The sequence below is a fragment of the Falco cherrug genome, chromosome 6 (assembly GCF_023634085.1).
Source record: "Falco cherrug isolate bFalChe1 chromosome 6, bFalChe1.pri, whole genome shotgun sequence".
In the NCBI taxonomy this organism is placed as follows: domain Eukaryota; kingdom Metazoa; phylum Chordata; class Aves; order Falconiformes; family Falconidae; genus Falco; species Falco cherrug.
In genome coordinates this window covers 40,705,715-40,727,054 of record NC_073702.1, presented here as the reverse complement: position 1 = coordinate 40,727,054, position 21,340 = coordinate 40,705,715, and the positions used below count along the sequence as shown (strand labels likewise).

Below are 21,340 nucleotides of genomic sequence, written 5' to 3'. Positions count from 1 at the left end.
CATAGATATGGTACTTCCGTAACAAGATTTAGTTGAGAAATGCTCAAAGTATGAGCCAAGACAGCAAAGTGTAACTTTAATTGTTGGGAAGATAAAGTGTTTGTGGAAGAGTAACGAGGCATGTGTCTCTCAATTTATACTCCTTACTTCCCCTTTAATTAAGCCCTTTTTAGTAGAGGTAGCTGGAATAAGACATGAACTTAAATTCTTGGTGTGCTAGGACACAGAGCCAGCAGGCTGTGTTATTATAACAGGCAGTAACAGTCACCCCAGAAATCTCTACATTTCTTTTGGTCTGGTGCAGTTTTACAGAACTGCAGAACAACTCTGGTGAAATCATGTTTGTGCCAGGAGATGCGAATGGATTGGAGGAACAGCAAAAAGAAGACGGGGGAGGAGAGGAAGCACTGAGCTCCACTTTCCACAGAATAAGGCCTCTGGAAATCAGATGGTGCCAAAATCTCTGCATTTGTTGTTATGTGTGTAAAAGGTCCTTTATAGTTCAGGCAAGAAAGATCCTTGCCCTGCCAAGCTTACGTGTTAATTGAAACCTTTGTGTGTCCACACAACACAGTAAAATGGAGAGCTGTAGTGACAGTGGAAATACTGTGACATTGGTTGGGTCAAAATATACATTTCCAAGAGTATCAGCCATGAGAAAAGGGTGGATGTTACTGCAGGACAAGGAGAAATATGGCATAGGGAAGCCAAATGGAGAAGCACAGGGAGAAGAGCACCACAGGAGAAGCCTCAATAATTAGGCAGGAAAGAAATTATGCAGGAGCTTGGAAAGTCAGAAATTGTGAGATAAATGAAAAGAGACATAGCAGAACAGCAAACTGAGCAGATTTGATTGTTTGAATTACGTGTTCAAAGTTGGAGTAGCAGGTGAAAGGAATAAGAAAGACGTAGCCACCTGAGAGGTTTTATAGCGATCATCTGGAGCTCAGGGGCAGAAGGAAGGTGAGAAGTTGAACTGTGAAGTAGTAAAATTAAAGTTAAGGAAAGCTAAGGATGATTTGTTCTGGAGGTAAGCATGGCAGTGGAACATTAGGGTAAGTGGAAAAAAGGGAACTTGAGGATGTGTAATGTGTATTGTGGGGACAAAAGCATTAGAAAAGGGAGGAAAAATGTCCCTTGTATGAGGGAGAGCAGGGAATGCTAGGCCTGGTAGTTTATCTATGTCATATAATAAACAGAGGAGTAGCAGAGGATAGAGGGCTGCCACTGCTTTTAATGGTATATTCTAATCTATAGGCAGTATGTAATCTCATAGAGTTTATTTATGGGCTTGCTGGTAATGGAAGCACAGATAAAAACATTCAGCTGGAAAGTCATCAGCCCTTTATACTCAGCACTATAGAGGCAAAACAGGGAGAAAGTTTCAGTGATGTGTACCAGTGTACGGTCCAGCACCAAAAAAAGTAGCTTAAAGAAAATGTGGGTTAACTTTTCAGGGAGGAACAGTTCTCTGGACATGGTGAGCTCTGCGCTGTTTTCAATGAATGAACGCATTCTTAACATGTCTGCAGTTACAAACTTACTTTTCTGCAGCACATGCCGTCATGCCTCTGGCACTCTGTTTATCGCCTGCTTACTGTGGCTGCTCTATCTCATTCACAATGAGTGTCCTTTGCCACCACCCTTTGAATTCCTTTTGGGTTCATTTTGTTATTTGCTCTGGTTCTTTACATTTCTCTACTTCCACGTTATGTTTTTGCTGCTGCCAAGGTTTGGATGCTCTTAAAGCTGTATGCTAAATCCTTTCTTTCCATCTATTCGGAAAATGTTTTCTTCTACAGGTGACCTGGCACCCACAGCGTTAGTTTGCTGCTTCCTGTCTGCTGTTTGCAGCGCGCTCGCCTTTTCCTTAGATGCATCACAGCTTCTGATGAATAGTTGTTTTTCTGGCAGCAAGAAAAAAAAAAAAAAAAGAAGGCCTAATTCCCATCTGCTGAGACTGAAGCTTTCTCTGGGAAGTGGTAAAGTCATCTCAGTAGTTTTTAAATGTTGGAAGACCTGACCAGGTTCAAGGGTGGTGGTGAGAGGAGAAGGGGAAGATACCTCTCTATGTTCTGACCCTGGGGGATATCCTTTGTGCATGTTATTTTTTCATTTACCTTTGAGAAATCAAACTGTCCAGCAACAGTGCCTTTTTCCCCCAATATTTTGAAGGATAGAGCCCAGGAGTGAGAAGCGCCTGAGTTACAGCCCTTTTTTCCCTTGCATCCCACTTCATCAAAGGCCTCATCACGCATTGGTCACTTTGGTGTTCTAGTGGATAGAGTGGAAACGCGCACATAGTCCAGCACTACATCCAAATTATTTAAAAGAGTTTACCTACTAGGACATCATGTAGCATCCGTTCTCTTCCGCTGAGCACACAGTGACAGCCTGGGCAGTTCCACTGATTTTCATGTAGCAAAACCACTGCTAAAATGCAGAGTTTTCTTTGAGGTGATATAACTGGTTATATAGCGATATATTAAAAAAAAAACAACAAACACTTCAATTAATTTCTTTCATAGTATGTTTGAGTGTTCCAGCTCTTATCTGCATGCATGTGCACTTTGTAAAAATTATTTTGTGCTTTTGATTTTTGTCTCTTTAAAAAGCTAGTCATGTCATGAAGAAATACAAAATGCTGAGTTTGAGACTCAGTTTATTTGCAGTAGTGATATTGTTTTCAGATGTTTTAAATTTTATGATTTCTATTGCTGTTTATTCTGGGGTCTTTTATTTCAGCATGTTTAAATACCTGATGTAATAGAAACAATAATACAAATGAAATATCTGTCATTTTCATTGTACAGGTCAGCTACCATTTATATGAGGCACGGTTTTTAAAACCTTTTAAATACTATCTTTGGAATTGTTGTTGGTGTTGTTTTTTAAGACAAGCCTCTTTCTAAGGGATATTGTAATTTTAATCATTGTTCTTGAAAATCAGGGATGAAATCCTGGCAGTGAATCAAAACATCCATTGATGTCAGGTGGGCTTGAATCTTCCCTCTAGTTTAAAAAACAGTGCTACCTGGTTTTATGAACTGACTGCAGTATAAATCCACTATTGACTTTATGCTCAAATATTCTTACTTCTGAATTACAAGAACCTGAACAAAAGCAATCATTTGCTTCACATCCCATGACAGAAAAATAAGTCAGGCCAAAATAAGTCACACAGGAGAAAACTGAACCTACCAATACTCAGGAAACCATTTTGAGAAAATCAGATAATACCGCTGGTACAGATGCAGGCAAAGTGTTTTGACAGGTTGCACTCATGTAGGAATACTTGTTCTCTTCTTTCTTGCTGGCAAGAACATCATCTCAGGGTAAGGAAAGCTCCTTGTTCTGCAGCCCTGGGCTTGTTCAGAGAACAGCTATGGCACGATGTGAGATTTAAGGATCAGGTCACTACTTTATTTCACATCCATTACTGGTTCCATATGCAAACCCACCCCTCAACCCTTTCCTCTGCTTGAAGACACACTGGGTCCTCCTTTCTTCTCACAGGTCTTTCTGTGTGACTGTTCTCTCTGTCATCACCTCTGAAACCCAACCAGCAAGCCACCGTTCAATGCAAATCAAACACTCCATGTCTGAACTGGAACAGAAACCTTTCCGAGAAAAGATAATGAGGCCTCGTTCCTGGCAGTTTTAAGCAAACTGTAAAAGCTTTTCTGTGGTGTAATTGGCCAAAAAGGGAGTGCAAGGGGTTCTGTGAATGAGTACAGAAGGCTTTGCTTGAAATCGCTAAGGGTGCATGCCGTATGTTGCTTGCTTCAAGGTTCCATAGCTAACCCAGCCGAGAGCTCACGTGGTGAAGCTGAACACCGTGCTGTTACTGGGTAGCTGCACAGCACCAGAGATCCCATTCTTGATCTCTCAATTTCTGCTTCATGCACAGGAGAAAAACCCAGACAAAACCCATTCAGGTGGGGAGGACTGTCTTCAAATTTATTTTCTAATTCACTGCTAAAACCAGAAGCTTCCAACACATTTTGCTGCTTATGTAGCATTCTGTGAATGAAGATACCAACACCCAGAAGGTGTTTCTCAAGTTTCAAACCCAATTACTCTAAAAACAAAGCCTTTATTGTGTTTGGCTTGAAGCTAAATAAACTCGAAATTCAGATATTTTTTTGAAAAGAATGGTCTGCTAATTGGTTTTGAGGTTTAAATATTCAAGCTTGTTTATTTCTCCTGCTTCCTTAAACGGTGTTTCAGAAACATTCCCGTTATTACAGTCTACTAAATCAGACTTATCAAAAAGGAAACATTTATTGATATCTTGAGAGATGTGTGTGTCTAATTAAGGCTGTGTTGCTGTGCATATTTTATATTAAAGTGAACGTTTCTTGCAATTTGACTTTAATCAGGTCTGAAGGGCCTTAATAAGTGTTTGGCTTCATCACTTATTTTTTTTCTCCTTTCCCCGGACTAAGCAAGGATGTACTGTATCAATTTGCAAAGTCACATCGTTTACCGTTGCCTGAGGAAGTTCTGCCACATGCTGTAGTATGTGTTCAATACATTTGTCCCTGGAAATGTTGGCAGCTGATACTAAATGCATTCTTGATGGAGCTGGTTGTAGATTGCCATTTTGCAGTGTGATTAGACTGCTACTTTGCTTATTTCTTGTCTATTTCATCCAATTTTACTTGGAACTAAGGTTCTAGAAGAAAAGAAAATATTTGCAGGTTTCTGAATTCCTGTTTTAGTTTGCAATTCACAAGCATTATTTTTTGTGGTTTTATTGTTGTGCAAGGTCCCTCTTTGTGCAGTTGCTGTTTACTTTATTGTTTCACATACAGCTACCACTGTTAGAAAGAAATTAGATATCAAGTATGTAGCCATCAAAACCTCTGTCCTGTGCTTGGGTTCTACTTTTCTTGTGCCAGCCCTCACCTCTGTGGTTAACTTCATAAATAGTTTTGCCATGCTATAGCTTAAATGATACGGTATGTAACCTGATCTTAAAAGATAACTTAAAGAGAAACATCATATTTTAATATGTATGTGTATATATATATATATATATATTCCTGTTATAACAGAAAGAGACTAGCTACTATTATTTTCTCTGTGAAGCACTATCAGTTTTGAGTGAAATGTTGTATATGCCTATGTGGAAATGTGTTCCAATTTTTAGAAGTGTCATTAATGATGCAAGAATAAGTATATCTAATTGCTTATAACATTTCTGTCAAATAGCTGTATAATAGATTATTATCTAAGTGTGCTGGCAGAGGGATGCAGTAATGCAGAATTCTTCTGCACAGTATATTTAAAAATATATATATACACACTCTACTACATATTAGTATACTTACAGATTCACACAGAAAAAAAAAATATAAAATATATATATATGTGTGTGTGTGGAGCCAAAGGTTTCCTTTTCTTTTATCAGGCTTTTCTGAATTTTGGCAATCTTTGTGTTCCTACTCTAATTAGTAAACCATGTAATATCTTTAAAAGAAAGTTATGATCTGACTGTAATAGATGGTTTACATGTAACGGGTGATTTTTACCAGTGATACCATAATCCAAATAGACTTAGCAGATAAGAAGAGGTAGAAAGGAAAAATAGTTATTCCTCATTAATGGGGACGCTTAAGGATAGAACAAACCCGTGCTTTCCTCAGACTCACAGGGGGAGCATGTCTGCACTGAGGGACTAGGCAGTTGCAGGGAGCACGTCGCGGTGTTGGTGCTGTTCCAGTGGTGGAAGAGCCCTGGGACAGTTTTCCCCAAGGCCAGCTAGCACTATCCTGAAGACTTTCTGGGCACTATTTGATAGGTGACCATGCTGTGTTGGGTGGAATCTTAACATTATGGACACGGCCAGCCCAGGGTGCCTAGCGTTACAGTGACAGTCGGGTCCTGATCCTGTTTGGTTTACTTTTTAGAAGAGGTGCAGCCAGAAAATCTGTATTAAAAGTTGGTATTAATCCAGATTCCCTTTGTCTCATTCCAGCACCTTTCTAGATCATCACCCTCATTTATATGACATTATTCTTAAAAATCACCCTGGTAAAATGACTAAGGCAGTATTTAAAAAACAAAACAAACCCTTTTATATTTCTCATACAAACATCACAAAATGTTGATTGATTTGTTTCCAGCTTTGATGATTTTATTTCTTTTGTGAAAACCAAGATGCCAAATGAAAGAAAGCAAAAGTGAACTTATTCAGAAATAAACTTTTAGAATGCTCCAAAATTAGATCATGTAATTAGCACTCAGGTTGTAAACATTAATATTTGGTGGAATTATACTTGTGCAAAAAAATTCAGTTCACTGAATTTTAGAAACACTAAAGGAACGATGCTTGAGGTTTCTGTAAGCTTTCTTCATTGATTTATTTCCTGATATTCAACAGTTCTTAAAACCAAAAGTCTCACCCTTTGCTGAAAAAATCCTTGACAAACAAATTAGCAATGGTTATTGCTTAAAAATGCCCAAAATGGAACGATGCCAAATTATTGTGTTCTGATATAGGAAATATTTATTCTTCAAATGACAGTACAGGCTCCGTATTAGATTATTCTGCATTCTTCTTCAAATAAGTCTGCAAGTTTTGTCTGTATCTTTTTTACCTTTCTAATAATCACTTTGTATTTATAAAGTCTGCAGAGTCTGCTGGCAAAAGTAACAGGTAGGAAAACAGTTATCAAACAGAAGCCTGGTTTTTTGCCCTTCCCCTTTTACGTGGAGAAATTCAAACAGGAGAAAGCAGGATAAGAAAAATACTGTGCTTGGAGAGGAAAATGCTCCCAAATCCACTTTCCTCCTTCTAAGTCAGCACTGTTGATATTGGAAGCTGCTTGCTTGGAAGAACAACTGCTAATGTCCTGATGATCTCTGAATAAATCTGGAGTTGATTTGTGTAAGAGAGAGGAATGATGATCTCTTTTATTCCACCAGCATCTCACAGCCTTCCTGTTGCAACACTCAACCCTCAAAGGGATTCTGTACCTAAGGTAATACACATATTTGTGTCTAGAGGTGGGCTCAGGTTCCTTCATAAAAATTAATGAAGGTTAGGTGTTGGAAGGGTATTTCTGGAAACTAGATTTGCAGGGAGTCCTAATAGAACTAGGCTCATGAATCTGAATTACGAATCCGAACATTGCTTACACAGGAGAAGAAAAAAGTATGCATCGCCCATAGTAACTCGAGAAAATTTGTAGACCTGCTGCATCACTATTCTCAGAGATGATGAACCAACTTGTCCATATATTTTTCTTTTTAATGTTAGGGGAGAATGTCTTTTGAGAAATTTGTCTTAGGACATGCTATGCTAGACCTCTGAGCGCTTTGGTAATTGTGGCTTCAGTACTTTGTAGGCTTTCTGTCTGCCAGGGGCTCGAGGTGTATCTATCAGCAGAAATTGAAGCATCTGTGCGTACAGGAGACAGACAATTTTCACAATAGACATCTAAATCAGTTGTTTAGGCACCAAAGAGGAATACTGTAAGCATGTACATCAAACTCACAAAGAAAATGAATTGCCTTACAGGTTCCCTTTCAGTTCAGTGCCATCCATGGAGATACACCTTCCGCCTGGGAGATGACTGTTACGCTAGTATGGAAACAGCTCGACTTCTTGCTTAGGCAGAGTGGCAGATTCCCTTTAGAATGCTGTGATTCAGCTGTAGGAAATTTCTTTTGAGAAGGGGAAAAAAAGGGTAAATTTATGCAGGAATCCATTCGGAAAAATCCCAGCCTAAAGATTAAATGGACTCAAGAAAGTACTTTCTTGAAAATACATGACTGCACCCCACTGCCTTCAGATAAAATGTGACAATGCTTAGAATCAGCCTTGGGAAAAAGGAAGATCGCTCATTTTTAGTGTTCACTGCAAAAGATGAGTGTTGAGAGAGCTTACCTGCAATTTGCAGTGGTGTGTGGGTTTATTATTTTTGTGATTTCTAAATTTAAGCAAAATTCAGACAGCGAAGAATAGCAAAAAATGTGAATTCTTTCACCTAGCAAACAGCTAACGGTGAGTTTCTGCTCTTGGAAATCTTAATGTCTGTTTGGTAATCCTGACAGCACTGTGATTTGGGTCCTTACAGTCAGTTCAATCAGTTCCATGTCTTTCCTCATGACCGTCCTCCCCCCCATCCCCAGGAATGAGGATTTTGCACTGGGACCTGAAGTCTGAATCCACTGTAGGACCCCGATTCAGGAGAGCGAAGAATGTGCTCCTACCCTGGGTTCTTTTTAAAGCAAAACTTCACAAGGCAGAAGACCATTAGGTACGTTTGTGGTCTTACCTTTAAGAATCCACTGGAAGCGTTGCTATTTTATTTGTGCAATTGCATTTTGTGCATTTGCATCTGCTGGAAGCAGAGCTTATTCTAATAGGTTAGAAATCTGTGGATGCAAATGGGTTTCAGGAGAAGAAATAAGTGCTCAGCTTAGGTAACTAGTTTATATCTTATAATCTATTTAAAGAACTTTCTGGCTCCTCACATGGGTCCCTTTCTACATAAACTTCTGAGACCGGAGAAGGTGGCTTGTCCTTACAGTCAGTGAGCTGGGTGGAGATGCAGCTGCTGGGCACATGTGTACAATGTCTAGCTCAGCCTTGTTATCATTGCAAATTCTTGAATTTTCTGTGCCACTTCCTTTTGGGCAAAGTACAGATAATTGCCTTCCGCATTAACATGGCACTCCTGTGGACTACAACCTCATTGCTTTTTGGGATTTTGGGTTGGTTTTTTGAGGGGTATTTTTCTGGTGTTATAAATGATTGACTGACATACCTCCTCCCGGACTTATACCTATAGCTCATTGACATCTCTCACCCCAAAAAACTACTTTAATGACCTTGGCTTGTATGCCACTTCTTTCCTCCTCTCTTTGGGGGTGCCAATAGCTTAAAGGGAGCCAAAAAAACCCCTTACTCAAGCCAATGACACTTTTTTTTTCCCTTACTGTCTGCCATATAAAAGTATTCCGCTATATCTGCCTCTACTACTACTGCATCACTCTCCTCAGCTCCTCTGTTCTTTGCTTCCAATTCCTCCTCCTTCAAAGCTTATTCAATTATCTCATCTCCCTATTGCTCTTTTCTTCCAACATTTACCAGCTTGATGCATTTTCTTCATTCACCTATTAATCTGCTGTGGCCCATACATGTATATATAGAAGGAAGCCTTCCTCTCCCTGCAAACCCACCCACATTAAAAAACAACAACCCCCCAAGCAAGTAATTACACAGACATGCAAGTAAGTTTCAGTAAGATCCCACATAAGTGCTTCAATTTGCTCAGGCTGGACCAGTCCAGGTAAGTTTGAAATCTCCCCAGTTGCAAGCCAAAAAAAGATATTTTTTTTTTTTTATCACTTTTAAGTTTAAGGGGTTTAAGTACTTCAACAATATCTAAAATTGTATCTGTGGCCACAACTGGCAATGTAGACTGACAGAAAGGGGGGGGGGGGGGGGGGGGGGGGGGAAGGCAAGAGGGAAAAGATGCAGGTTAATGGATGAAAGACTAAAAAAAGTGATATGATTTCAGTTGTCAAATAGTAGTTTTTTATTAGTTTGTATACAGCTTTGGTGTCTTAGGATCTGATAAGCAAAATCTGTTTTACTTAACCCTTGGGTATCATAGGCAAAGTCACTGAAAACAACAAAGTATCTGAAGATCATAAACAATAACTTCAGAATAAATAAACTGTAGATAGCTTTAATGGATTTAATTCCATATAAAATTGAATACCTTGGAAACGAACTACAATAAAAACATGAACATATTTATTAGGGCAATGTTTTATGAAATTCAGATAGGCATATTATAAATACTAAAACCAGAACCTAGACAGTGAAATACTATTGCACTTGAAGAGCTAAGACTTAACATTCTGCAATTGCTTCAGTAAATTTTTAACAGATAACACAAAAGCACATTTCAAGATCCTATGTTCTGGCTCACCAATGTGATTTACTGTCCCACTGGTATGAGTTAAGGCCCTGTCTGCCACAGCTATTGTGCATCGGAGAACAGAGATGATTAAAGGTTGAAGAAATGAGTCTTCTTGACAACACAGCATTAAAAGAATTAATATATCCATATTTCAGTTCTAGTATTTTAATGTAATATAGCCTTCCATCTATTACAAGCATGTTCCTTAAGTTACAGTTTTGAACTACCCATTCTGAAAATAAATTCATACTCTAGTATATCTAGCTATAATCTCAGTATATTCTATGTATTAAATTTAGGAAAAATGTCAGTTTAGTTTCCAGAAAAAACCCTGTTTCATAAAATCTAAGCCTCCTAAATAGAAGTACTGAAGTTAGCAAAATCATAGCAAAACCAACTTTATTCAATTATTTGACTTGTAGCTCAAATTAAATGATACTTTACTGCACCTTGTATCATACAAAAAATAAGTATCATTTTTATTAGTACTGATATTAAAGAAAAGTTGTACAGGACTGAAGCTTTCCTTTTTCTTCATTACTGAAAATAAATCCAGTTAAGACTTTTTAGACAAGCTTTCCTTTTTCAATTAACATGTTTTATTTTAAATTTATTCAGAGCTGAAACAAGAGTTACATTTGCAGCTGAGGAAAGGAAAGATGAAACTTTGTTCTTTCTTTTGTGCTCAGCCATACAATTTATTTTTCTCCTGGCAACAGATTTTAAATCTGCCTTTTTTTTTTTTTTTTCCATGGGAACTGTTTTAGCAAGGGCTGACATTAGAGCTGACAATGCTTTGTGTGGTTTTTTTTTTCCTTTTGCCTGGTTTCTGTGTCTGTGTGTGCAGGCATGCATTCATTAACGTAATTCCTCAACATTCAACAAGAGTGCATCATAAACCACAGGAAAAAAGCCTCATAAATATTTAGATCCTCCATCTACCTTCCAAAAGTAAAGTGAAAAAGAGTATTTAGTGAAGACTGGGTTTGAGTTCATCTGCATATGAACTGAAAGGGAGTACAAAAGGATGAAAAGGTGGTGGAAAGGAGCATACAAACCCCATAGTCTCCAGGGGGCCATTCATCTTGTTCTTGTCAATACAATCCCAGTCTCACTGCTTGGCTGTTTTCTGCGCATGACCCAACAGACTAGTTTTGCAAAGACAACGTTGCAAAGGATGTGTATGCTTTCTTCCTAGTTTTGTTCTACCCTGTAATTTTTTTGAGAGGAGAAGCAAAACACTTCACGTTTCGGAAGCTGAAGAAATTCAGAGAAATGCTTCTCTACTTGTTCGCAGTTCACACACTGACATACAAACTTAAAACATTTACATAAAAGGACACGTAGGTTACATGAAAAGCAGTTTTAGGTAGTCTGACAATTAATAAGAGGCAATGAGATCACAATGTAGTTTAAACCGTATTATCTGCTGTACAGCTACTAACCCATATAATTTAGACCAAGTGCTGTATATATTTATATATATAACTCTACTATTTCTAACAAACACTGTCAAAACATCCAAAATTACAGATAAAAAAATATAACAATAATAAAATTTGGTATTTAATGTATTTTCATAATTGAATCATGTGGCTTTTCACATAATTGTTTAAGCTGGAAGGGACCTCTTGAGATCATCTAGTCCAACCCCAGGTATGAAATTCTGAATTTTTTTTATTTTTAAACCTGAGGGAATCTGTAATACTTTCTATTTTTTTTTTCATGATTTAAGATCAAATTATTTTTGAAGGATTACATCACACTACCTACATGCAATGACTTGTGATCTACAATTGCTGTGCTTGGGTATCCTTTTCAGCTAAAAGGTCATGAAGGCCACGAACCAGTTAAGTCTGTAATTAGACACAAATAATGATTCACACATAACAGAATTCTTGATCATAAGCAGCCAAAAGGGCAGGTTTTTGATTGCTGCAAGGACAAAGTTAGAATGAAATAATGTAACTCAATTCCTTAAGCTCCACATCAATCATATGAATTGCATTACAGGAGAATTACATCAATACTATATGCAAAATGGTCATTTTAGTCACATAATACAATATTCGCTTATCTTACTATATTGCTAATCTACTATTTTGTACTTGTGATAACAGAAAAGTCCAAGTGTACTTCTTTCAAATTGATCTCTTATTTCAGTTTCTTAAATGAACTCAGTGGGGTTTTCTTTTTTTTCCATTGGTTTTTATTAGCAGACAACCCCAAAACCCTATTACTGGAGCAAAATAGTGAACATGTCTGGGCATGTGAGCTGCTATGACTCTCCCACTGATCACCTGTCAATCTAATACAAAGGACTCCACCTACACTGACAAACTTCTAATGAAGTACCAAGATATATCTGCAGCCAGAGGGATAACTGATTTCACTACTAAACCGTAAGACAGGTGCTTACAAACTTCAAAATGGGAAAAAAGATCAGTTATGCCTCTAGTAATGAGAATCAGACGAATACCTATAGACTACCTGGAAGGAAAACCAAGGTAGGAATGGATACTTTAATTGACTTGCAAAGGGGAAGCCCACCTTCTGGCTTGAAAACTGGCTGCCTATGTGATGACTTTTTAAAAGCAAGTAGAAAAATTCTAGAGACGGGGAAATGCTTTACATCAAGCAGTGCTGCCTCCACCTCTAACAGAGAAGTGGTTTGCCCGCTTCCCATATAACAGGGACTTTCCAGACCTTTCTAGGGTGGGAAGAAGGCAGACTGCCCTACTTGGATTACTTAATACCTGTTTTCATGGTGACCTTCTTTAAGCATTGCTACACAAACTGGCTGGCAGTGTATACTCTATTGAGAAACCTACTTTTGCATTTCTCTGCTCCTTAAGCTGATAGGGTAACGGTTCTTCAGTCTCATCAGGATTTGGAGTGTGCACTAAACCCAGAAAACTGTACCTGAAAGGTGAAACTGTCCATGAAACTTTCAAATATGTATTTTTTAACAAATAGAATACCGTAAGAGATAAATTTAACTTTTCAGTGATCACCTTTATTTATAAATGACACAATTCCATAACATAAAGCTGCTAATAAAGAAAGTGGACTTAAAAACTTCTACAAGTTATAAGAGAAGTTGTAGCATGTACATGGAAACTTGTCATGTTCTAAATGAACAGAGTACTTAAGAGTTACATGAACTGGATCTGTACCAGTCATTTGAACCTAAAGGAAATTTCCGTTCCCTGTATTTCAGTCACAATCAGAGACCACACACAAAACATTTCAAACTAAGAATAATACAAATTTATGAGAATTTGAGAGAAGGCTCAAAAGTGTAACTTCCAGACACTTCAAATTCAGCTGCAGTGATTTTATTTTTTTTATCACACCACTGTATCAAAATCTGGGTGATTACTCCATTTTGCCTCTGCACCATAGTGCACTTTTCAGCCTACTCCCTTGCCCCTCTACTCCGTGTCTGTCCAACACCGTGACTCGATGAATGTAGAATACTAACACATTTCTGAAAGCCGAAGCTAGGGAACAACTGCATTACCTTCAACTGAGTAACTTAGTTCGTGTCAAGGTCCTGAACCCAAGCTGTGGTTCAGACTGGTCTGAGAACAGAAGTGGTTAACAGGAAAACATTTCTGCATGCTTACAGTGAGGTTCAGCTGACTGCTCAACGGTTTGCAGCGGCCGCTCCAGACGTCCAAAAGTGTAAGACACCTGCACAGACCTGGCAGATGTGATAAAGGAACTATGAGAGAAAAGTGATCTTTTGGAGGTTCAAGAGGAATACCATAAGGCAAGTGAATCCCACCCTTTACTGCGCTGATAAGCTTGTAACAATGAATTATCATCATCAAGCAACGAACTCATTTTAAATAATAATCAGACACAGTATTAGCTCAATAAGATCATATGATCTTTTATGAAGTGACTGTAGCTCAAAATGAGTCAGAACTCCCAGATTAGCTAGCAATCCAGAAACGTTCACCTTTTGGCTTTGAGCCCAGGAGCTGTGTTTTACTGATTGTTGTGACTTGTCCTCTGAGCTCTGGTGACAGTCAGATAGGGACTCAGGATGCACCAGCCTACAAATGCCAACAAAGATGGCAGGAGAACTGGGATACTTCCTGTCTCTATCAGGAAATCCTGAATTTATCCAAGTGCTTAAGCAATAATTTTCTGCAATTTTATAATGGCTTTCATCCAAGCAACTTGGAGTACTTTATTACAAAGCGCTTCATAGCTTCTGAAGAGTACCAAAGTATGAAACGGGCTGTGGGGCATGTAACTACAACTTACGTGATTACTGTATTCCAGGGAAGACCTGCCACACTCAACAGAAAGACTGCAGGTAGGAGGAACTAATAGGAGACAGTAAGTCATTCATGAACAAAACAAAGTTCAGGCTTTCTAAAGTGAAAAAGGATCATAAAAAAATACTAAGAGATTGACACTGCTGTTTCCTTTCAGAGAAAAGTCACAAATACCCATGAACAGATAGAGGAGGGAGCGGGCTTCTGGGGATACTACGGCACTGGGGCACAGTGGTCTTCACGTGGGTAGTCAACAACCACTGTAGCACTGCTCTCTGTCCTCTCCTTTCCATGAACACTGCTGAACGATTCTGCCTCACCTCCAAAAGCTTGTAAGATTCATATTGCTTGGCCCCTCTCTCTTCTCATAGCTTTAACTCCAGATACTTCTCTTCACCGTTAAAGCACGAAAAAGGATTTGTATTTAACAAAGGCTTGGAAAATACGAAGTATTGGGGGGGGGGGGGGGGGGGGAGATTTCTTATCAGGAAAAAGATTCTAGATTTTTCAGCTGCTTAAATTTATTAAAACACCCAACCAATACAGATGTTTCTTGCTCATTACCAAAAGATTTTTAAAAATGCAAAGTTTTCTTATAATTTGTTTTGCTGTTTTCTGTCCAGCTAAATATAAGCTCCTTGGGTAAGAACTGCTGCTCTTTGAGTACTGAACATGAAGAAGCATAAGCAACACACCACTAGCAATCCCTCAGTGTACGTCAATATACATACACATTTGTATTTCTGATATGTAAAAAGGAAAAGTTAAATTCATGCATTAGTTACATTTTAAGCTCTACTTGGTTTTACTAGACATTAAGAGGAATGGTTAATTTAAATCTATTTACAAAGGCTGAAAAAATTTAATTTATATTCAACAGTAACCAACTTACTATGGTATTTTACCAAAAGTTGGTGCTCCTGAAAAAGCAGTTCCTTTAAAACTTTAACTGTCAGCTCTTTGCCACTGTGGTTGCCAAAATAAATCTGTAAATTTCCCTGACATTAACTTTGTATCTTTTATTATTATTATTATTATTAATCTTACAGTGAAGGCAGAAACACTTCTCACTATGGTAAAAATACTTCCAATTACCTATTTTACACAGAACTATGTCTTGAAACATTGTATTTTTAGTTACACATTGCAAACAATAAAAGCTGCTGAGGGCACTACTGTAGCTGAGGTGACTGCATCAATTAAAATGGACGATGTTATCCTGGATAGTTTTAAGGTTAGACATCTAGTACAAACTGGATAGAAGGTAAAAAGCCAAGTATATCTGAAATAACGTCTAAGATATCCTTAATATCCTTTATTTGCAAATATCCCAATTACCGTAGTCTTTTGAACTAGAAGGTGTGTTAGCTGGACTCCCACGCCAGGTATTACATTTAACAATGGCCAGTTCAGTGACTCCACAGAGTTAGGCAGCACTTACAGTAAAACATACTCACTGCTACTCCCACTTTTGCAAAGTGTGGCACAGGCTGGCTCACAAAGTATTTCCATACATGAGTTTTCCAAAAGGGACAGGCCAGAAGCCATTTTAAATTCTCTGCTATGCAAGTCCGGAGCTGTATAACAAAGGTAGTAGTACTAATTTTATGACTGCACAGGCAGAAAGTGTAGTACCTAACACACTAACTGAAGCTATAGGACTAGGACTATGCATGGGATTAGAAACACTCCAAACACACGTGGTGTACTTCAAGAGATTATTTGGCTTCTTTCAGTGAGCTAGGAAGGGTATCCATTAGTTATGATCCAACAGTAAAATGCACGAAAAAAATGCAAGTGTTTTTAAATTACAACATGTAGGGAAGTTTATGAGCTCAGAGGTAAAACATACCTTCAAAATACAGGATTCAAGTATGTTCTGTGAATAATTAGTTTTTCCCCTCATAGCTTTTAAATTTAAAGTGCTGTTATGAACCAAATGATAAAGTGGGTGAATTTTACGTTTACAATGTAGTACCTTGATTTAGTTTTATTACTCTAATTGCTGGTAATTTTTTCTTTTCTATGCTTTCTCAGGTTGCTTTTCTTTCCCTCCTCCTGTTTTCTACCTTTCTCAGCAGCATTGTAGTAAAACTGGCATACATGAGACTTCATTTTCATCTCCTCCTGAAAAGCGCGAAATGAAATCAATCTCAGCTTTGGTTTTAATGCACAGAGATTTCTTGGGAGCCCAGAACTACCATCCTCTCTAGACACACACACCTTTTCTTGTTGCTATTATGCCATCTTTTCCAGAGAAAAGCCCACATAGTGGTACATAAAGAAACCACATGTACAGACATTACTTACCCATGGAAATTATCTACTTAAAAATCCGATCTGCTAGGTGATTAATCTACAGCAATCTTGAACACTGATGTAATACATTCAACTCCATATTGATTTACATCTTTTCCACGCATAACCATGACTATTTGGTAGTTAGATAAAAAATGAAGTCCAACACAGAGATACCCATGCCCTCCTTAACTACTGAGAGTTAAACAAAATGCTTAATGTTTTATGAAGCAGAATTTAGGCCCCTCCATCCTATCTGCGTAACAGCACCCTATCACAGTAACTTAAGGCATATGGAATACATAACTCACCAAGAAAACAGCCAGGCATGTGATATTTATATCAGACCATCAGGTCAAAGACAGAAAATACATTTTTGTTTGACTTAGCAACTTAACTGCATAATTAATACACAGCCACAGGAACAGTGAGAATGCAGCTCTTCCTACTCTTGTCTAAGAGGATGAATCACAAAGACATCTCTTCTTTTGGCTCCTTTACTCCAACCTGAGGAATGGCCAGTTTTAATAGGAGTGAGTGATACTGTCAGTTACTACACTCTTCTTCACAGCTGTACAGCTTGAAGTACCCAAGTGTAAAATATGCAAATCTGAATCCTTCCAGACTAAGGTATGCTCAAAACCTGTATCTTCCATTTCTTCAGCGATCACTTAGCATCAATAGTGGACAAATTTAGGCATTGTCTCTTAAGATCACACACAGAATTCAGAAATGTCCATCCTTAGACTATGAACAGTATGTCATCTGCTAATTACTTTGAATGATGCACTACTATATCTTCTGTTTGAAGAGTTACCTGTCAGACTGGCTTAATGTCAAAGGAAATCCATTTTTGATGTCAGATACCACAGAATTTCTATGTAATTCGTTCTTGAGATTTTTAGTCTGGCTCTAGACCTTATTCTGTTCACATGTTAATCACCTTGCAGAGATGAATGAATTTCAGATATTCATCTGGTAGTGGCCACATCTGACTGCTGCATTACAGTTATAGCAGCTACAACCTTATACACCATGAACGATTCAATACTGAATCACAAACACAGTATATTTTTCTCAAGTGTCTGTAACAGGTAAGTGAAGAATTGGTTCTTTCCCTGAAGAAGAGTAGCATAGCACATTGGTACCTTCCTCTTACAGACAGCATGGCAGAAGGCTGATGACATCCAACTGCATATGCCTGCGATTTGGTCAGAGATGCTGGAAGTTACAGCCAAAACTTTAACTAGAACAGTATGCTTCCCAGTAGTCATCAGCCTTCAGCATTCCTATTTCCCAAGGTGGTATCAGCTATGAACATTAAAGCAGTAATTGAATTTGCTTTTTATGATCATTGCAGGCCTTTACTGTAACATAGAGGCTGCTGCTGGCATTATCGTAATTTTTCTTACTTCAAGATTAGATTAATGCAATAAAACTTCACTGTAAAAGAGAAGCTGTTGCAGAATACTACAGGTTACAAGATACAAGAAGGGCTACATAGGTAAAAACACAAAAGTTCAAGATAGGGACCTTTAATTGCATCTAGACAGAAGTTAAGGCATTGGGTAGTTAGTTACCTAACAAACAGGATTTGGTTACCTTGAAACAAACCAACCTCTCCCCACTCCCCGCCCTCGCCCCATCAATACCACACAACCACTCCCCCTTATCCACAGGACCAGTTTACCCAGCCCTGTGTGTGTCCCCCCCACCTCCCCACCCATTTCTTCCCCCATGGGAAAACTGCAAAGTTCAACACAGTGCAAAGAGTATTTCTAGCACCTCTAGATCAGGCTGTAGACACACCAGTCTTGATGGGAGATAAACGTTCTCACAGCTCTTTAACCAGAACTAATTCAACTTTAATCTCCCATGCACTCTTAAACCAGCCTTTCCTGGGATATGGAACTGTGGGAAGGTAAAGGCAGAGAGAAGAACATAAGATACACTGAGAGGAGCTTTTAGGTAGCTTTCTTGTTTTTACTGTGTACTTGATGAAGAAATGTATCATGCTGATTCACTTATTTAAAACTAATGTTATCTGTATTTTGTTCAAGCATTCAGCTTTTCCAAGGGCATTTTTCCAAAGATATAAATTGGAGTCCTTAAGTATTTAAGAAAAACCCTCATCCATGATTCTTCCATAAGTCATTTATGGCTAATTACATGGGGAGCTTGAGCACACAGCTTTGCCTCAATTTCTATACTGTTCAGACCGAGAAAATACTTCATGTTAACACAGAGGAAACTAGAGCCCGAGTTTTGCATAGCACTGCATGAGTGATTCCTCAATAACTGCTGGCGTGCATCTTCTTTCTCTCCAATAAATAATGCAGAATAGCTTAGGATAAGCTGTATCGTTCCTATTAGAAGGTAAGACAACTGACAGGTAGCGGACAACAACTTGTGTGGGTGTTTCTTACCTTGTATTCTCTGCTCGTATTCAAACACTGAAAGTACCTTACAAACAGGAATCAATAATGAAGTGGTATGGGAACACCAGATCTGCTGGAAAAAAGTCTCCATGTGCTATTTTTACTGTGAGAATCAGCAGTCCGGAACAATTATTCTAACATTATCTAAGTCCATCTAATTTTAAGATGAAAGCCTGCCGTCTGATGGATGCCCTTAATCAAACTGAAGCAATAGCAAGTTTTCACAAGGTTAAAAAAAGCCTTCAGTCACTGGTTAAAAATTAGCAAATAAAAGACTACAAAAATGCATCATCTTTTCAGAATGAACTACAATAAATAACAAGGATGGCAATTTTGTTAAGCTTATAAGGTTGTTCCAGTTTTAAAAGGGGGTTGAAAAAAAGAGTAAATGCAATCTTGTTACTAAATAGAAACTGTATTGTTTCATCATCCACAGCCATACTGCAGCGTGCTTTGGGCATGCGATTGATGGATAGAATCTATATTAGAAAAAATGGTTTGTAACATTGCTACTCCTTCTTTGATAACAAAGATAATATTTTATTGCTGATTACACACTTATAAAATGATGGAAGCAGTAAGTCTGACTTATCTTGCAGAAGTCATTAATTTTTATCTAATGTAAACAGAACCCTGACACGAAATAAAAATTCTCACATGCAAATAATGAGTTCTACATGTTTGCAGGGGAAAGATACAATGAAGACTAGAAGAAATACAATAATGCATGACATTTTTCCCATTACGAGAACTACACTTTCTCATCGTTTTTTGTCAACGTGCACCTTTGAGGAAGGGTAGAACACCACTGCTTGGCAGCACCCGATAAAACTGCTCGCATATCACGATGACAACGTCTCTGCTTCTTTTTAGTTTTTAGAAACATCGTTCATTGCGATTAACCTAGTATTTAAAGCTTCTTCAAATACTGTGCTTCAAATGCATGAAAATCCATTTGAAGTTTTACAGAACTTCAGGCGAAAGCTAACTTTAGCCTTATTAAAAACGATCGTTTTCAGCGAACTAGACGAAGCATGAAGCGATTTTTACCTAGTTTTATAACGTAAATTCTACCAAGCTACTGCAAATTGCAGCGAAGCTTTCTCACGACTTCCTCAGTAGTAAAAACCAAGCCAGAACACCCCACAGCTGCGCGGGGAAGGAGGATACGTACAAGCAACCGCGCCGCGCTGCTTCGCCGCCGCGGCTGTAGCAGCCCGAGCACCGAGCGGCGGTTCCGGTGGCCGGATGCTGCTGCTCCCGTCGCGTCGCTATCCACAGCGTCGCCCAGCCGCGGCTGCCGCCAGCACACGGGCTGCCCTGCCAGCACGGAGGGCGCCCGCCCCGGCCAGGAGGGCAGTGCCGCGAAGGCGGGCGGGCCGCAGGCGGGGGCCGCCGTCCTCTCTGCGAGGCCGAGCGTGCGGGGGAAGGGGCGCGCGTAGGGCCGGGCCGGGCCGGGGCCGCCCGCACTGCTCCCCAGCCCCGCAGGCCCAGCGGCGGGCAGTCCCGCAGGCCCCGCACCCCTCCGCCGCCGGGACGCCGCTCCCACAGCACGGCGGCGGAGGGGGCGGAAGAAAAGGGAGTGCAGCGCCCGCCACCACCGCGGGCCGGTCACGGCTCACCGCCGCGGTGCCCCCCAGCCCCTCCGCCGGGCCGCCCGCTTTACCGATTGGAAATCGCTCCTCGCGCCGCTCCGCCACCCGCGCCGCCCCTCGCCCGCGGGCGCATGCGCGGCAGCCACCCGCCGCCCGCGCCCCCCCCCGGCCCCGCCGCTCGGCTGCGCCCCTCCGCCGCGCGGGACCGCGGCCACGCGAAGCGCCGGCGCTGTTGTAAACACCGGATGCACGCGCGCCTCTGTGGGGCTCGCCCCGCCCCCGCGGGGCACGTGACCCGCCGCCTCCCCCTCCCCCCCCCGCGCGGAACGGGCGAAGCCGCGCGGCTCCGGCTGCTTAGCGGAGCTCTGTGCGCGCGCGTGTTCCCGCGGGGCGGGGGTGGGGGGAGGCGCGCGGGAGTAGCACGCGATGCTGCGCGTCCGCACGCAGACGCTTGCGGGGGGGCGTGGTCGGTAGGGGGCGGAGGAGGCGGAGGAGGAGGACAGCCCCCTCCGGCCCGTGCGGCGCCCCCCGCACCCCCGCCGCGCCGGGCCGGGCCCTACGAGCGGAAAGGGAGGGAAGGCTGGCTCCGCCAAGCGGCGCTGCCTCCGCCGCCCGCCGAGGAAGGGCCGCCCCGCCCCGGGCCCGCCCCCCCGGCATGTCCCCACCCCGCGGGCCCTGCCCCCTCCCCTCCTGCCGCCGCCGCTGCTGCTGCTGCTGCCAGCGCAGCCTGAACTGAAGCGAACTCCGGAGCGAACTGAGGAGAAGTGAGGAGG

At 40.5% G+C, this 21,340-nt stretch overlaps 1 long non-coding RNA gene across 1 annotated transcript; it reads right to left on the bottom strand.

Moving 5' to 3' along the window:
- Nucleotides 1–6,112: 6,112 nt before the first annotated feature.
- LOC129736346 (uncharacterized) lies at nucleotides 6,113–21,309 on the bottom strand. Its single transcript, XR_008732804.1, has 3 exons — nucleotides 20,147–21,309; nucleotides 7,506–7,674; nucleotides 6,113–7,408 (listed from the first exon to the last, which is right to left on the bottom strand). It is a non-coding gene; the product is annotated as an uncharacterized LOC129736346 (long non-coding RNA).
- Between the last annotated feature and the right edge of the window lie 31 nt (nucleotides 21,310–21,340).